The 14,710-nt window shown below is 41.7% G+C and overlaps 1 long non-coding RNA gene across 2 annotated transcripts in view; it reads left to right on the forward strand.

Annotated features, from left to right (window-relative positions):
* Positions 1 to 9,572, forward strand: part of LOC147031039 (uncharacterized) — a 150,340-nt gene extending 140,768 nt beyond the window's left edge. Inside the window, exons 5-6 of one of the 2 annotated variants that reach the window (XR_015056641.1) lie at positions 1,381 to 4,937; positions 8,916 to 9,572. This is a non-coding gene — a long non-coding RNA (uncharacterized LOC147031039). The remainder of the gene's footprint in view (positions 1 to 1,380; positions 4,938 to 8,915) is intronic. The other variant, XR_015056640.1, reaches the window with a different exon arrangement.
* Positions 9,573 to 14,710: the final 5,138 nt, after the last annotated feature.

A 14,710-nucleotide genomic window follows, 5' to 3' on the forward strand; every position in this document is an offset into this window, starting at 1 on the left:
GCTGCCCCCCCCCATCCATGCTTCACCTCCTTCACCCCCACCCCCAAATCTCAGAAGGTGACGACACTGTAGATTTGTGCAATCTCCCCGACGATGTATATCTAGATTGACCTCCCGTGTAGCCTCCGGTGTAGTCTCGGTCTCTTCCCTCTCTTCTTGATGGGTCCCATCCTTCCCTGTCTCACCTCTCCTTGATGTGAACGAATCAGCAAAACCAGACAAGCCACTCAGCAAGGCAAGGGCACCAGACCATTACCGATACGAACATTGATCGGCTTCAACTCCGAGCGCCAAATGTGAGGCCCCCCCTCCCCATCATAAATACTGCTGTCCTCAGCTTGGTCCTCATTCACATGGAAGTCGATGTATTCGGCTGTCCTCGATACCACTCGTCTCTGTGTCTCTCTCGTCCCCAACAGCCTGAACCTAGCAAGAGGGTGTGTGTGTGTGTGTGTGTGTGTGTGTGTGTGTGTGTGTGTGTGTGTGTGTGTGTGTGTGTGTGTGTGTGTGTGTGTGTGTGTGTGTGTGTGTGTGTGTGTGTGTGTGGCTGGCTTCTTTTAGTCCTCCATCTCTCTTTCTTACTTTTTCTTTGCCTATGGAATTGTGAATCTTGCAAATAGTTTTGTAAGGTTCACCTGGATATGCCTGCCTGGGTTTGTGGATAGAGTAGTGGCAGCCAAAAGCCGAATCCTATCCAGCTTCTTCTTGATGACTCCATCTTTGTCTATTTGGGTTCCTGCTGATACTCAAGTGCTGTATTTGGTCATTTATGTGATTGGGTAGTTGACAAGAACAAGCCAATTCGATTTTGGTTCATGTCTGGATGCAGATATGGCCTATCAGTAAACGTAAACTGTTTAGCTGGTCAGAGGTATGCGAGTGCCGTTCTAGTTTCTCAGTGTAATCAGCCTTCATCTCAACACACTAGCCTATTTGTTATTCAAACTAGCAATACCCTGGTGATGATAATCTTCTGACTGCTAATTTAACCACCTGTCATTGGTAGACTTCAAATAATTATATCATCTTGAAACTTCACCTTGCAGATGGGATTTCAGATGTTGGAACAATGAACTGGGGGTGAGGTCTGAGCCATTGGGTGGATGATCCACATTGGCAAATGACAGCCTTTTCAAATCTGGCCTCTGATCTGTTACATTAATGTTGTGCAGCAGCAGGTGACATCAACATTCCTTCCCTCTTTTTGTGGATGGCTTCATTCAGCCAGGTCAGAAAGTGGCATGTAATTGCAGAGCAGCACTACTTTTGAATCCCATAGGATGCTGGCCATAATCTTGCCAGCTGAACAATGGGTGTGGAACTGGTTTGGAAGTGGAGATATCTGATACTTCCACTGCATTGATTCAGTCTTATTCTCAGGGTCCCAGTGGTGAATCCATCTCCAGCTTCTTCTTCGTTCATATGCAGCACAAAGCTGCAGGGAAGCATCATCAGCTGAGGGCAAGGCAGTGTCGCTGATACAATGCCCTCTGCTGGTTCGGGCAAGAATTTGGAATTTGGCCATGGTACCGGAGACAGCTTGCCTCCTCTTCGCAAAGGTTACCATAGGATCCTTAACATCCATCAACCAATGCTGGCAGATGGGACACCAGTTTAATGTCCATCTGAGGGACGGCACACACATTGATGATTCATCCTGCCTGTGAAGCACCGGTATGACAGTTTATAACTGGGTCAGGATTCAAACCCAGGCTAGACAGCTTAGAGGCAAGTGTGCGCACCTCTAGGCCATCCTGTCAGCCAATCTCCAGCTAGATCAGCATGTAAGAGCTCTGGAACTCCAGTATCTGGTTTAGATGTTGCACGCTGAGGTTTGAGGTACCCATCTGGCAGAAATCTTTGACATGCCAAGATGTTCATGAATGGATAATGGTTTCAATGCTTCCAAAATAAATGCAAAACCGTTTTGAAAGTTCTGCAATATGATTTATAGATCAGACATTCGAATGCTTTCCACAATCGAGTTTTTTTCTGGATTGGTCACGAATGACGGTATCATCCCAAAATTTTTATTGAACTATATAACCAAGTTCTGGCATAATTTTTTATGAGCTCCTTTGACAAGCATTATGCTATAAGTTCTCCAGCGCGGGTTATATACTGTATCTAAGTCGGCCTTCCAGGTAATGAATCGCCTTGGAAACCTCCATAGAGTCAAGTCATTCCTAAGCTGCTCTGAGCTTGTCACAGTGTATAAAGACCTCATTTACAGCACCGTGGGGGATGTCACCTGTGGGCTGGTGCCACCAGATTTCACCTTGCACCCCTGGAACCTGTTGGATTGAAGGGCTCTGCAGTTCATTTAGGTTACTCAACACTACAAGGCCTGCTCCTCTCCCTGCACTGACAGGCTATTGGTCTGTCAGTTTTACATGATCTTATTTCTGGTTTCACTCCACCAGCTTCTCAGCTATTTGTTGTTCATAAACTTGATCAGGCTGCACTCATTCAGCTAGCAATCCAAACCTCCCGACACTCCTCAAATTCACTCGAACTGCCCACCTCCACTCTTTTGATTCGTATTCTCTCGACTGTGAAATTGACTCATTGAGTTTATCTAATCATGCTCTTCTTTCCTTTTCTTTAAAATGGCAAGCCATCCACACTTCAGGTTATCTCTTATTCCTATTCTCCATCTTGGGCTGGCAGGATTGCCCAGAGTAGACAGGTTTCAACCAAGAAAAAAACGAACATGTTTTTTTCCTGCCAAGTTTTTCTCAGTGGTTCCATCGTCCTTCACCTGTGCCTTTTCAGTTTAAGTCAGGGGCCACCCTGGATTAGGCCTCAAATCCAATATGGCGGCCAAAATTAAAGGAAATGGCTCCCAATACGCATTGAATCTCACATTTTAATGCTCGAAAATCTTTTTTATAACCACAAAATATGACTTTTTCTGGTCACATGTTCGGGATATGCATCACAAGTTGATTTTGGAATGATTTGCATTTGACCTCAAATCCAATATGGTGGCTAAAATCCAAAATGGCCACCAAACTTGACTGAATTTCACTTTGCATACATTTTTTGGCTGGAAAATCTATTTCTTCCCATAAAATTAGACTTTTTTCTGGTTGCATGGCAGAATTTATCAAATCACTTTACTTTAGAGTAACTTGTCAACAAGAAAAATGCAATATTGTCACTAAAATCCGAAATGGCTGCCAATACCCATTGAATCACATTTTTCTTCTCCGAAATCATTTTTCAAATGACATAATACTCTTTTCTTTTCTGGTCGCATGTTATGGCATACATAATTTGTTAATTTTGGACTGTTTTGCTCTTGGTGTCAAAATCCAATATGGTGTCCAAAATCCAAAATGGCCACCAGATCGGACTGATTCTCACTTGTGCCCTTGTTTTTGGCTGGAAATTAAGTTGGATAACTGCTGTTTCTCGTGGAGGACAGCGACATTGTGCAAGACCAGATTTCAGCTACTTCTGACAGTCATGATGAAATTCACTCACCTGAATCCCAGACAGACACTGATTTGGACATCAGTGAGTGACACTAATGCAAATGGACAATGTTGTAAAATAATAGGCCTAATTAAAAATTGAATGAATATCGCTGAACATTCACTACTTGTGAGTTGACGTCAAGTTTAAATGCTAGTAAAGCTCTGGCGCTCATCTTATTGTTCAAAAGAAGCATTAATTTGTTTTTTTTTTAATGCCATTTTAATGACTACATCAGATTGGTATAATTAATAATTACAAAACGAACTGTGTTGTGTAACTAAATGTAATAACTAATAAGCAACTCTCCAGCCCAAATTCCAAGACACAGTCCGCTAACAGAAACAGCAGCTATCAAATTCAATTTTCCAGCCAAAAAAGTGCACAAGTGAGAATCAGTCAGGTGTAGTGGTCATTTTGGATTTTGAGACCAACAGCAAAACATTCCATAATTTACGAATTACATATACCCCAACATGCTACCAGAAAAAAAAGAGAGTATTCTGTCATTTGAAAAATGATTTCGAAGAAAAATGTGACATTCAGTGGGTATTGCCAGACATTTTGGTGGCCATATTGCATTTTTGTTGACCACAAATTACTCCAAAATAAAGTGATTTGACAAATTAGACCATGCAATCAGAAGAAAGTCAAATTTAATGGACAAAAATAAATTTTCCAGCCCCATAAAAATGTGGAAATTAAGTAGAGTTTGGTGGCCATTTCGGATTTTAGCTGCCATATTGGATTTGAGACCAAATGCAAATCATCCAAAATCAACTAATGAGGAATATCTCTAACATGCGACCAAAAAAAGTCATATTTTGTGCTGAGAAAATTGATTTCCGAGCATTAAAATGTGATGCAATCGGTATTGGCAGCCATTTTGTATTGTGGCCGCCATATTCGATTTGAAGCCAATCCAGAGTGGCCCTCAGCTAAATTTAAAGGGCATAGGCTCAGGAGGATGGAACCACTGAGAAAATCTTGGCAGGAAAAAAGAAATGTTCTTTTTTTTTCTTGGCTGGGACCTGTCTCGAGGTATGCACACTCGCTTCTGAGCTGTCAAGTCCAGATGGTCGACTCTTGGTCCAGCTACAATCTGTCATCCTGGTGTCTTGCAGGCAGGCTGAGGCATCAATATGTGTGCTGTCCCTCAGATGGACATTAAACTGGGCGTGAGGTCTGCCAGCATTAGTTGACGATTGTTAAAGATCCCACGGTGTCCTTCGTGAGTAGGTGAGCTTTCGCCAGCACCATGAACAAATTCCAAATTCCTGCTCTAACCTACAGGGGGCACAGCTTCAGTGCCACAACTGTGCCCCTGCAAATGTTGTGACTGCAGGCATTTGCTGCATACTAAAGAAGAAGAATCAATGGACTATTTCCATCTTGCAACTCTCTCAAGCCCCTGGTGCTGTGAACCCACAAGGCTGTAAAATGGGTCAACGGAGAAGGTATGGAAGGAGAAAAGGTAAGAGTTAAAAGTGGAAGCATTTGGTTGACTCAGTGATGTGAATGTTTTATAATTCGCACTTGTCGACGCATGTTATTTAGCTGTTGCTAAACACCAGATATAGTCATAGGCAATTATTGCCTATTAAAAAATTTGTGCTGCATTCGGCATGGTGAGCACTGAAAGCCTTAGTATTGTGAATAGAAAAACATGAATAACGAGAACGGCACTCGATAGAGCACATACCTCCACCAGGCTGAACAGTTTACATTTTGTATTCCACTGATAGATTGGATCTGGATCTGGAACTGAACCCGAATCAAATTGGCTTGTTATTGTCACCTGACCAACTCATACACCAAGTTTTGGCATTAGTTGTCCACAACTTTTTGAAATATCACGCTATATATCGTTTTGAGGTCTGTGTATCAATGGTGAAGAATCACTTTTAAAATTAAAAAAATTCTCTCATCTGGATGTTCACCAAAATGGAATTGATTTGTCCTCCTACACCCAACATGACAACCAAGTTTCATCCGAATCCGTCCATAACTGTTTGAGACATAGTGCTTCACATCAGTTTTAACCTCATATCACTCGATGGTGAAGAATCACTTAAAGAAATTATTGGATCCGGATGCGGACCTTCACTAAAATTGAATCGATTATATTATTCATTGCCACGCACCCAAGTCCGAGTGAGATAATGACATAAACATAATGGGATTTGGACCAAGATCTTTGTATCGACAGAGCAAGGCTCAGCAGGGCTGTGACATTAACATAATGGCATCGATATAGGTTGTGCTTAGCCAAGGTAAGGGGGGCAATGGCAGCAACACAATATGGCTTAAGCAAGGTCCAAGGCATCGTCACAATGAGCACAGATTGGTGTTGTGGAATCAACACGGATGGCATGCAGGGAGGGATCATTTGAGATAAACACAGAATGCGGGGCCATAAGATTAATTTAAGAGCAGCTACATTGATGAGTGAACATCATAAATACCAAAAATGATGATGTATATAATTTATGTTTTTTTTTCATGGCTCGATCAATAACTCCAGCAGAACCGCTCTCTTACTCATATTCATTGGAAGATTGACAACTTCTAGTTGGCTTGTTGAAATGTTGGATTTCCTTTCATGCAAATATGTATCTCTGATGAATCAAGAGCAAGGTGAATTCTCACACTGCAGACAGAGCCAGCTGGTTGGTACACAATGTTACAGAAACTAATTCAAACATTGAAATTGAAGTAACAAAGTGAACTGTGCAAGAACATTCCTTTTGGATAAACGATCTCACAAAACCAGTCGTGGAAATACGGTGTATGGATAAATACGTAACCTCAAATAGTACAAAACACATGTGCCTCCCTCTGTTGTGTCCAGTTTCTAAATCTTTGTGATTGCTCTTTCTCCTTTTCTGTTTTTTAGCCTCTGCTGAGCTAGTGATAGAAGAGTGCACATGTCAGTGCTGAGAGAGAGAGAGAGGCACAGAGAGACACAGAGAGACACAGAGACATTACTGGCCTCGATTGGAGGCATGTTTGAGGTCCACATGCTTTTCTCAGCATGTTCCTCTGCTCACTTCTGCTCTTCTTTATTCTTTAATCCTCATTAATTCATTTCCTTATTCCCTTTTTTTGACTTACAACTTTATCTTTAATTTTCTTTTGATTTCTAAGCCTATCATACAGTGAACCTGTTGGTTCGCGCTGTGTAAAACATGGCAGACATTCGCCCTCTCTTTTTGTGGCCTCTGAGACAACAACCCACAAAAATGGGTTATTTTGTGTTGCTCCTGCAAGTGGGATGAACATGGAGGATGAGATCCTTGCAGCCGGTGAAGTTATCCGAGTAGAATACACTGTAGCCACATTGTGGATGAATAATCGGATCGTTACCTCTGCCACCGAAGGTTGGCAGAGGTTATTGTATTCACCCCTGTTTGTTTGTCTTTGAGTAGCATTTCTCAAAAAGTTATGGACGGATTCAGAAGAAACTTGGTGGAGGGGTTGGGTGTGTGACAAGGACTAACAATTTTTTTTTTTAAAGATGTATGCCAAAAGGCATTGTGAATGATCATGGCAGATTCAACACCATAGCTCTCATCGAGTTTGTGCAGTTGAAAAGGGAGCTTTCCAAGATCATTAAATTTTCCAAATTTCAGCCAAAGACTTGTGTTCACTTTGAATGTCTTTCCTTTCTGATTGAGCTGGACAGTTTTTGTTTCGTATGCTGCCATTGGCTGCTGGTTGCATAATTTTCTGGAAGTGTGACTGTACCGCTGATGCGGTGCTCCTGTTACCAATCGGCTGGTACTCATTTTGCTGACCTCGGATGGATGACATGCTGAGTCGTTCTGAGAAATAACATTTCGTGTTATTTCAACGAAACGGCAGGGGCTGGAACTCAAGACCTTAATATCTTAAGCTAGCCACCTTAACCGTTAAGCCAACACCAGGCTGAGCTGGACAGTTCGTTGTTCGTTATAGGTGAGCTTACAATGTGATTATGAGATTAAGAAGTGACCAAGCCTGGTGGGATTGGCAGGAGGGACGTGAGTGATATTTCTTTGGGTGTCTTGCTTACCCTTTGTTTTTGCCATGTACCATCCTGTTTTAACAGTCTGTATTGAAAGTGTGTATTGTAATAGGTAGAACAATTGTTTGAACATGTAGACCACCTTCCCAGACCCTAGCATGTCATGCATCAATGACCAATCACTGATGTGTATGTGTCTGGTCTCAATGTTGAAAGTAACACCTAGATAAAAAAAAAAATCGTCACCAGATTGTAGTCTGATAAGCTATTGCTGACTGTCACCCTGCCGAGCAATGTTTCCCAACTGTTCCTCCAACCTATGTTTTCCATGCTCCCAGTTTCACCAATATCGAGCTTGCTGCTGCATTCTTTACGAGTGGTGCAATACACCACTCCAGATTTGTCACAATTATAATCTTATTACCCCGTGCACACGAAGTGAAAAGCGAGGTTAAGCAATTGGTTCACGCCTGTCTGTCTACAAATGTCAGTTTATGATCGAGAACAACTTGTTTAAATTGAATGTTGTATTTTGAACACAAATCAGAACGCGAATCAGAAAACAAACCTGCTGTTTACCAGTACTTTGTCTCTGAATTTGTCCTGATCGCACATGCGCAGAGGAGGTGTAAGATAACGTTTTTACTCTATCCGCCTGCTTGGCAGTTAAACAGAATTGAAAATCATTCGAACCAGGAAACTTACTGTTTTTAATGATATCATAACCGACACAAATAACAGACATGAAGAACTAATGTAACATGTTAGAGAGGGTGGTGCAATAGACGCTGCATCAACGGTTGTAAAGCGGCAATAAATTCCAGAATTTATTTATTTATATGACTTTTACAATCTTTATTCTCTTTAAATTGAATTATAGACCTTAACAATGTTGGACACAAATCACCTTTTTTGCATTTCCAAGAATCTCCAGTTTTGCAGTACTTGGACATGTTAAATAGGGCGATGTGTAGACTTCTTCAATAGCGCTAAACTTCCGGAATTGTTTTCACGATCTTTAAAATCATTATTTTGTTTAAATTGAAGTTATACTTGAACAATGCTAAGGGTAACGTGTTCTATGAACTCTTTGCTCTTCATTTTGTAATGATGTGAATTGTGCGCCGCAAGTTATTCGGCAAATTATTTATGAAAGGCCTGGACAATATGAGAGCGTAAACCACCTGATCGTTTCCACCTCATTACAGTTTGTCTCCATTGGATTTTCAAAGCCTTGGTATAAGTTGCTGTCGTATCCATTTTCCAGCAAAATATCTCGCACATTTCATTTCTTTCATCGTTGCATTCCTGGATGATGATATTTTCCATGCCCAGGATGCTCGTGTGCAAGCAACACGTTTGTGGACAATAGAATTACATGGATTAAAATGCAAGAATTTATTCCCATGCATTGACTTTCTCTCCACAGTGGTGGCAGAATAGAAGAGAGAGGTTGCAAAGGATTAAGAAGACGAGACACGCATCCTGTCCACAGGCGTAGGCATTCTCTCGGGCCTTGCAACGCAATTCAGACCTTGGCTCAACTTGTCAGCTCGGAGTTGTTAGTCATGTCCGTGGTTTGGGTTGTGTTGCTCGTTTCATGAGAATTGCCATGTCTGAATGATTTCAGTCCTTATGTGTGTATTGCCTTATCTGTGTAACCTTTTTACACCTCTCTCTTCTCTTCTGCTGACTCCGTGTTTTCAATAGGTGCCAAATAATAATCAGTGTTATCATACGCAAAAAAAAGGTCATCTTTCTTTTCAGTGTCATTTAATGTATCCACCCAATCGTCACCCAATTGGTTGGCCTTCATCCCATTGTGCACCTGCCTGCTTTGGGAAAGGGTCAAGTTGGAGTGTTGATTTGCATGATGTTTTTGTCCTGAGCATGTTTATTGAAATTCCTTGTTTGTTTGCTTTTTTGTGGCACTAAGTCTGGTATTTTTACTTTTACAGAGGTAGACTGCAGTAAGAACTGTATCTACACTACTCATTACAATTATATGATACCAATATGAAAATATGCTGTATTTGTCCAACCCTTTCTTTTGTCAACATATCTCAAAGTTCGATATTTCTTGTACCAGCCCAATCCAGAGGAAACATAGAGAAAACAATGCAACTAAAATGAGAAGGGAACTCGGTAGAGCGTGTACCTCCACCACATCATGCCTGATCCGCGAGAACATATCGGGCCCAATACATTTTTGAAATATCATGCCATATATCCTTTTTGGCCCTATCGCTCAATGGTGAAGAATCACTTTTAAAATTAAATAAATCTCGTATCCAGATCCAGATTCGGATCTTCACCAAAATCGAATCAATTCGTCCTTGCCGCACACCCAACCTGTCCACCAAGTTTCGTCCGAATCCGTCCACAACTTTTTGAGATATCGTGCAATATATTGGTTTTGCCCGATCTCTCAATGGTGAAGAATCACTAAAGAAATTATCAGATCCGGATCAGGATCCGGATCTTCACCAAAATTGAAGCAGTTATTCATAGTCACACACCCAATGTGTCCACCAAGTTTCGTCCTAATCTGTCCATAACTTTTTGAGATATCCTGCACACAAACGAACAAACAAACAGACGGACAGAAAGGGGTGAAAACATAATTGCTGGTTGCATATATGAAAAAAGCCACCTTACCTGAAAAAAATTACTTCAAAAGGTTTCTCAACGGTTTATTGTAGTATCAGGTGTGCTTAATAACATGTCAAACGTCTACCACAGTGTGACCACTGGAAAGGTCTAATTTTCAAGATGGCGTCCAAGATGGCCACCAAATCCTTAAAATAATCTCCTTCATTATTCATCCTAGACAAGTAATTTTGGTCTGCAAGAGTTTTTGCCCAGTCTTCCCGTTTGAATGAGATCCCAAAAACGGGTTTTCCAACCATTTTTTCAACGATCTCGCTCCCAACGGTGTCAAACTCATGCACATTCACATTCTCTTTGGCGTCTATACCAGTAACGATGTTTCTCAGAGATGGGTCTGGAGAAAATGGCGTGCAAATGGAAAATTTTTCCTTGATCTTTTCCAGGTCAGAGTGATCTCGTTTCATCCTTGCTTCTGTTGATTCTCGGTGTTGCTCGCTGGTCATGTATGTGAGGTCATTGAATTCCTGCATGGCGTTGTTGTACTCAGATGTGATGGGTGTGAATGTGGTCCACAACGCACGCATTTCTTCGGTCGTTCCACTTCCATGAGTCAAACCTCCACTACTCTTCAAGGACCGCATCAATGTCTGCTCGATGACGAGGTCAGAGCGAAGGCCTGCCCAGAACTGGTGGCTGTGGCAGATCACATGGAAACCCCTGGAAAATTTGACATATACATCAGGATGTCTGGTCTCGAGTTGTCACATTTCTTGGATATGCAGATTTCAGATAGTTATAGTGCCCAGCGGCAGCAAATATTGGCAGGCAGTCCGAGACTGCATGCAAGTGCATCATCCAAGATCCTGCGCGATCCACTTTAATCACCGCTCGGGCAGTTTGCAGCATTCTCTGACAATCTATCCACAGCTGACTGTTTTTTAGCTTGCCTGTTCGAAGAACAGAGCTCTAGCGATACACCCAGTGTGAGCGTGAGCATCAACGTCAGCGTGAGCGTCAGCATCAGTGTGAGCGTGAAAATGTTAAAGTTTTTGGTGCAAGTTATTTTTTCCTTTCTAATGTTTTTGTCTTCCACACTATTTTTTATACGCCCGATATATATATATATATATATATATATATATATATATATATATATATATATATATATATATATATATATATATATATATATATATATATCAGGGCGTATTATGTGATACCAGTCGTCCGTCCGTCTCCGTCCGTCTGTTCGTTCCTGCCCGCACTCTAACTCCCAAAGTTTTCAACTTTCACATTTCATATTTGGTACATAGGTACAGACTGTGGACACGGTGTGTCGTGACATACATTCGTCATCTAAAGTGGTTGCCATGGCAACCAGGATGCTGTTTTCCATCCGTTCCTGTCCGCACTCTAACTCCCAAAGTTTTCAACTTTCACATTTCATATTTGGTATATAGGTACAGACTGTGGACACGGTGTGTCGTGACATACGTTCGTCATCTAAAGTGGTTGCCATGGCAACCAGGATGCTGTTTTCCACCCGTTCTTGTCCGCACTCTAACTCCCAAAGTTTTCAACTTTCACATTTCATATTTGGTACATAGGTTCAGACTGTGGAGGCGGTGTGTCGTGACATACGTTCGTCATCTAAAGTGGTTGCCATGGCAACCAGAATGCTGTTTTCCATGTAGTAGCACAATTCTGTATATACCTTCTTGTTCGGGTGTATATTGTGCTCACTTGCGCTCTTGGTACTGATTACAATATACAAATATATTGCTCTAAAATTATTTGGATTAGACTTCACTGCAATGCTTTATAAAAATATTAATTATTCGGCGAGTCTTTTAAAAACGATAAATGTATAAACAGTCGAGCATTGGGTGGCTTTGACACCAACTCCTGGTTGACCTTGTGCTAAGTTCTACCTTCTTTGTGTCAATGTTTTCTTTGATTTGGATCAACATATCCGATGCTACAGCACTCTCCAAAGTCATTTATTTCGCCACCACGGATGAGTACGTTTCTCCCGCATGGTCCACCAATGACTCGAACTGTGGGTTGTCCTCCAGCAGATCCAACACAAGCAGGTGATTGAGACATCTGTCCACCAGCAAATGTCCACGGAAAGCTCTTTGCACTGATTTTTCCAATCATCATATGCTGGACGGCATTTCCACCATAGACAACTTCCATAATGTTCCTGAGTCCTGTGCCTTCCATCAGTGTGCCGATTGCACCAAGTCGGTTCATGAATGTGTGAAAACATCCAAGCATCAAGACAATGCTTTTCAAGTGGCTATTCTGTGATGCATCCATGATGATCTCTGCAGCTTTCCAGTGCAGGGGCTGATCGAACGTAATAATGGGTGGGGCATGGTGTTTGATAGCGAGATCGTAAATGAAATCAAGCGTGGACAGAATGCATGTCTTGTCCCCAGAGTACAAGTCAATCATAGGCAAGAACACAATTGATGATTGGCCTGGGTGTTCTAATTCTTGATGAATGATATGCATCCTTCCCTGCCACCCAGGGGTTTCCGGTTTTAAGTTTAGTGAGAGCTCCCACAGTACATCAATTATCCTATCACAGTTGATCATTGCCGGGAGTTGTTCGAACACGATGGTTTGGCACACATGTTTAGCGAAGCGATGTTCAATGATTGGAATCTTACTTTGCATTGAAAAATCAAGGTTGGTAACGTTTCTCCTTGGAATGACATGATCCTTCTTTGACCCTGGGGTGAGTGCTGCTATGATCCCCATTCTGTGGAAGGTCCTCCTGCCATCGATTCTAAGGATATTGTGGTCAACATTGTCCCTGGCGAAAAGAAGTGCCATGTCCAGCAAATCAATGTCATCCGCTAACATATCTCGAGCAACTGAATCCGCTGCGTTCTTTTCCAAACGCATGACTTCTTTAGAAGAAGAACTAAATCCCATTTCATGAAGGGTATCTACGAGGAATTGTGACCGATACAAATGATGTGCCTGCACTGCAAGGCCAACTTGTAAGGGAGCTACAACGGCACGTGGTCAAACTGCCTGGACAATTGCGTGTCCTATTCCTGCAACCTTTTGTCTTGTCTCCTTACCCACGAAAAGACCATTCAACAATGTCCGCAGAGTGTCAGGAACAAACGAAAGGGCAGAATCAAGCTTGAGCGACTTTGCACTTGGATACTGATTTGTAAGGGGTGGCACATTAGATACTGTAAGGTGATATCACTTTTAATGAGTCGCGCCGCTGTTTCAATGATCGCCTGTTTCTGTGATTCTTCATCCTTTACTTGGGTGTTGAAATAAGATCTCAGTATCTGTGATGTCTTTTCCCTCATTGTTACTATGTCATGGAGGCCTTCCCATCAGTGAAATGAACATTGTCCCCATACTGTTCTTTCAATTTTCCTTTGAGGTACTGATTTCCAAATAGAACGAAATCTGTATTTGTCAGAAATTCCTTAATTTTATTTCGTAAATGTGAAATTGTCAACTGTTCTTCATCATTATTCTCAAGGTAAGAGCAAACGTTCATGAATGCCTGCTCCTGATCTTCATTTTTGGGCCGGCCAGACTTTCTGCGCTTTGCCTCTGGGACCATCTGGAACTGTAGTGGTATGCAAAACCCAGACCGGAAATTACCACTACATGAGTGATGGTAAATACAGTCCGCAGCAGGTAGATCACAGCAACAATATTCAATCCTGCCTTTCACAGTGAAGGCCAATTCATCTGAACGACTGTCACAACACTCAAGAATGGTCTTCACGAACGTAGCGGTCTTTCCATAACTAAAGCCTGCACCTCCTGCTATTACCATAGTCCCACAGAAAAGGCAATCCGTTTAGCTGTTGAAAGGACCGGATGGTACTCTGGCACTTCTCTTTGGTGGCTCACCTTTCTTTCCTTTTTGGCTTTCAATGTCTTTTGGATTGATGTACCATTTTCGACATTTTGAGTGTACTTTTTCACCAGCTGAAACGAATACGTCATCCCCTCTTTGCACACTCACACTGTTGATTCCATCGGCTCCCTTCTGACGAACTACAACCACATCAGAAGAATCTCCTCAGTCTTCACGGCAGATGAGGAAAGTCACTTGGTTTACGATGCTTGCAATCATGGTCAGGCCTGAAAAGATGCAACACAGAAGGTCATTAATAAATAGTTAATAAATAAATAATGTTAATAAATGTTAATAAATAGTCACACAAAGAAAATTGTATCTTGGATTTCACAATTATGTAATCATGTCACTGCAATTTGAACAAGCCAAATGGATTTCTCGGTCCCCAAAACATGGAGTTAGACACCAAAATTACTTGTCTAGGATGAATATGAAGGAGTTAGGGTATTTTAAGGATTTGGCGGCCATCTTGGACGCCATATTGAAAATGTGACCTTTCCAGTGGTCACACTGTGGTAGACTTTTGATATGTTATTAAACACACCTGATACTGCAATAAACCGTTGAGAAACCTTTTGTAGCAATTTTTTTGTGGTCAAACCATATTTTCAGCCGGCAATAATCTCCTTCATCTTCGGTGGCGGTGGTGATAATAATCAGTCTCACAGGCAGATATAGCTCACATTTCAAATAATATTCACAGT

The sequence above is a fragment of the Eptatretus burgeri genome, chromosome 3 (genome assembly GCF_056783735.1).
Source record: "Eptatretus burgeri isolate ZD-2024b chromosome 3, Ebu_testis_v1, whole genome shotgun sequence".
NCBI lineage: Eukaryota > Metazoa > Chordata > Myxini > Myxiniformes > Myxinidae > Eptatretus > Eptatretus burgeri.